General features: G+C 40.3%; 1 pseudogene; it reads right to left on the reverse strand.

Moving 5' to 3' along the window:
* Nucleotides 1-747: 747 nt before the first annotated feature.
* On the reverse strand, nt 748-1,064 carry Ndufa7-ps2 (NADH:ubiquinone oxidoreductase subunit A7, pseudogene 2; annotated as a pseudogene).
* Between the last annotated feature and the right edge of the window lie 3,363 nt (nt 1,065-4,427).

The following is a 4,427-nucleotide window of genomic DNA, read 5'->3' on the forward strand; positions in this document are numbered from 1 at the left end:
ATCCCTGAAAGCGTATCCATGCACATAACATTATACAGCCTCAGAAGGTTGGGTATATATTTAGGCAAACATATATCTAACAACAATTAAGGTTTTAAAAGGCCACAGAGTTGAGACAAAGCAAGGGCAGCCTTGCCTGGGAGGGCATGGAGGGAAGGAAGGGATGAGAGATGCTGTAATTGTATTATACGGTTAAATCAAAACTAAAACAAGGATTCCCATGTTTACTCCAACCTTTCTGCTTCAGCTCACTGTTAGTGAAACTGGGGGGTGTTTTAGTTCATTCTTGGCCTCAGATTATGACATTTCCCAGTTAGTCTTCTATATCAGATTATTTCTCCTACAATCTAAATCTCATGTCTCCTCCTTCCTTAAAACCCCTCCTAATCACACATTGCTCATCTAAGAAATTGTAAATTACCAAATGTGCATAAGAGATCATATGCAGCCTGGTTTTTGTTTTGTTTTGTTTTGTTTTTTTGTTTTGTTTTTTCTTTTTTTGGCCTGTCTTTTCAGAGTTCTCACCCCCTATCCTTCTCTTCTTTTTATCCCCCCCTCTCTTTCTTTCTTTCTTTCTTTCTTTCTTTCTTTCTTTCTTTCTTTCTTTCTTTCTTTCTCCCTTTCTATTTTTTAATGCAACACTCTATGTATTTTTTGTAAATTAGGTCACAGTCTCCCCAGAGGGAATCCAAGGAGTAAAAGTAGTCATGTGACTCTGGAGACATAGCAAGGTAGCCTAGGGCAGAGTCACAGGTATGGCTGGTCCTTGGACAACTCCCACCTCTTCATGGGAGGAATAGGTGTCACTGCCATCTTCTCAGTGGCTGCTGCAGCAGAACTCTTAGCTGTCTTGCTGACACCAGGGCCTTTTGTGAGGATATCATGATTGAGGGAGGCACTACTTCCTGGCGCCCATCATGAGTACAGCAGTAATTGTTGGACATTAAACAGCTTGTGACTGGGACCCATGAGGAGCTTAGGAGGTGGCTGGGTCCCCAGATGCCCAGTTACGCAGCTTTTGGATAGTGCCGAGAAGCAGACGCCATATTCCTTCCACTCCAAAGGACGCCGGTGACAACTCTCCCCTCGCCTATTTCTAATACAAATTTTGTCATTATTCAAGCATAGCAATATAGTTGGGTCTCTACGTTTATGTGTTCAGTATCTAGAGAATCAATCAACTGTAGGTCAAGATTAGGTGGGAGATTTGTCATTGTTGAACCTGTCCAGATTTCTTACCATTGTTTCCTAAAGTATAAGGACTACTTACATAATCTACATTTCATTGACTACGGCAGGTAACCCAGGAATGATTTAAATATACAATGGGGTGTGATAAATGATATGCAAACACCATGCATTTTTATAAGAGACTTATGCATTTTTAGATAGTATCCTCAGTGAGACCTGGAACCACTTTACCTCTTACTCAAGTGTAGCTGTATCTTTATTCAAATTTATTTTTTAAATTTATTTATGAATTTACATCTTAAATGTTGCCTCTCTCCCACTCACCTGCAGAGTTCTTTCCCCATTCTCCCCTCCTTTCCCCTCTGAGGGGGTACCCCTCAGGTATTCCCCCCCACTCTGGGACATCAATTCTCTACAGGATTAGGCCCATCCTTTCCCAATGAAAGGGATATGTGTGGGGCAGGAGGGCTCGGACAAGCCTTTATATGCCCTTCAATTGTTAGCTTTGTCTCTGGGAGCTCCTAGGGGTTTAGGCATTTGAGACTATTAGCTTTCCAATGGGGTTACCATCACCTTCACTTTCTTTAGTCCTTTTCCTAACTCTTCCATAGGTGTTTCCCCAACCTCCTTCTAATGTTTAGTTGTGGGTATCTACATCTGTCTCAGTAAAGCTGCTGGGTAAAGCCAGCCTCTCAGAGGACAGCTATGCTAGGCTCCTGTCTGCAAGCATAACATGGCATCAGTAATAGCATCAGGGCTTGGTGCCTGCCAATTGGAATGGGTCCCAAGTTGGGTTAGTCACTGATCCGTCATTCCTTCAGTCTACTTCTCTTTGTCCCTGCATTTCTTTAGGGTAGCTGTATTTATTGAGAATTTACATTTTAGGCAAAGTGTCTCATTTTGCATGTGCTATCTATCCCCTTAATTGACTCTCAAATTAACTAATCTGATTTTTGTAATGTTCATTTTGTGAATGAGGGAATAGTTGCATGTTGAGGACAGTAAGCTAACTAATTTATGCATCTAGGCGTAGAGCCCTGATGATTGTACAGAATTCCTTTCTGTTGCGCTTCATCAGACCATTCTTCACTCCAGGGGTCTTGATGCCCACCTTTTATAAAGAAGCCTGTGCCTAATGCACAAACATTTTGACACTTTGTCACCTGTTGTGAATGAACCCCACATGATTCTCCCAAGAGACAGTGCTGACATCATCCTCTATCTGCCTGCCCACTGTCATTTCCACTGGGCATAGTTGCATTTATTCTGTCCTCATTTTTGTGTTTTGCCTCTTGAATACACACGAAATTTTTAATCACTCTACTCCTGACTTCACATTATTTTTAGGTTGAAAAGATGATAGATTCAAGATTCTTTTTCACAAAAGACTACTCGTATTTTTAGCTCGAGCTTATAGACATAGAGAGGCATCTGCAAAACTGTTTTACATAATCTGCTATTACGGAGTCTTGAACCCAAAGAGTTAGAGTTATGACCGTGAATTTGCTGTTTTAGCTAACCTTATCCACTGTTTAATTTCTTTAGGGAAAGATTTGGCCCAGAGAGATCACTGTTTCAAGATCAATATAAGAAAAAGAAAATGTAAGCCAAATGTTAGGACTTCCAAACAATTATATCTATTGGCCTGGGATATAACATCCTCAGGAAGAAAGCTGATTGCCAAAGGCATTTTAAATGAGAGGGAGCAAAGCTTTAAGCCCACCAGGGTGGGAGAATGTCCAAATATGTTCCAGAGAAATGGTATATCTTTACAGAAGTTAAATATATATAAGGCCAAACATAAAAAATGTACCACAAACATATTGACAGCAATATTTTTGCGTATGAAGAGAAATGGTGATGTGACCTAAGGTTACATGCTTCAATGAGACTTTACATGTTTCCTCAGGGCATTTATTCATGCATTTGAATATTTGTTTAAGGTTTTCATTGTGAGATAATTGTCTGGGTTCTTCCCTAAGAGAGAATGAAATCCCAGTGGATGCATACCATTGAGTTCTTAGCAGGGATCAGAAACTACAGTTTGTACAAATACACAGTACTAAGAGTCTATCTTCAAAATGCGTCTCTGGTAGAAAAGCTAAAGAAGCTGATATCTGTGGTGCAATAGCAGTAGTTGTAAATGAAATGCCATCTGATCAATCATTCAAAACTTCCAAGGGTATGCAGAAAGAAAAGTTTGAAATCATTCCTGTGAGAAAAGTTGGCTCTATACAGGAAGAAAGGAGCAAGCAATACTCCAGACCTAAGTACAAAGAAACTAAGTTAAAAAATAAGAGTGGTGCACCCTGTATCTCTTTACAGTACATGATGTTACTACCTAAGAAGCACAGCTTTCTCAACTCTCTCTACTTGGGGTATTTGCAAAACTAGAATTAGAATTGTAAGAAAACGAACACACAACGACAATGGATAATCTAGCAAATAAATATCTTTGGAACTAAGCTGTAAGCAATACGTATTGTTCCAATGTTAATTTATATAGCATTGCGGAATAATCTTGTGCAACCTGAGACATGCTACTATCCACATTAAGCAAAGCCTTGTCTTCTGTTGTTTGATGAAGCAGAGAGTAAGAACGCACTAGTCATAGAGCAGTGTCATTCTTATCTATTCTACTGTGCTGTCTGGACTTGTTCTCTAGCACCAATGCCAATAATGCAGAGACGTTCCCATTCAACAATTAACTGATAGTGAGCACTAGAAGTTCCCTAGGTTTGGATACATAGAGGGAAAGGAGCCAGAAAGGTGCTTCTTGTCCTAGTCAGTTATAGAAGTGTGACACACACAATTTCAAGGCTCTCAGACACCAGGACAGGCAAGGTTGCTGACGATAGTGTGAGTGGTGGTCATGTTTATAGCATAGCAGTAAAAACAATCATAATCCCAACGATAGATTTGGGAGTGGACTAACCCCAAGCCCCCAAGTTCTGACAACTATACAGTAAATCCTCAGGTAGATCTATCAGCACAATGATGACAGGGGCTTATATAAGTCTGAGCTAAGGTTTCTTCTGGGCTTACATCCAATAGCCAGGAATTCTGCAGAAACTACGCCCTCCATAATGAAGTCCTAATTTGATGATTATTTGAGTGGGAAAGGGTTAAATGTTAATGCTGGTCTTTTCATATTGAAGTTTTCTATCTTCAGAAGTTATTCAATTGAGGGAGAGGGAGAGAAAGAGAGAGGGCGGGGGAGGCAACGACACACAGCC

This window comes from Rattus norvegicus, chromosome 2, assembly GCF_036323735.1.
Source record: "Rattus norvegicus strain BN/NHsdMcwi chromosome 2, GRCr8, whole genome shotgun sequence".
Classification (NCBI taxonomy): Eukaryota; Metazoa; Chordata; class Mammalia; order Rodentia; family Muridae; genus Rattus; species Rattus norvegicus.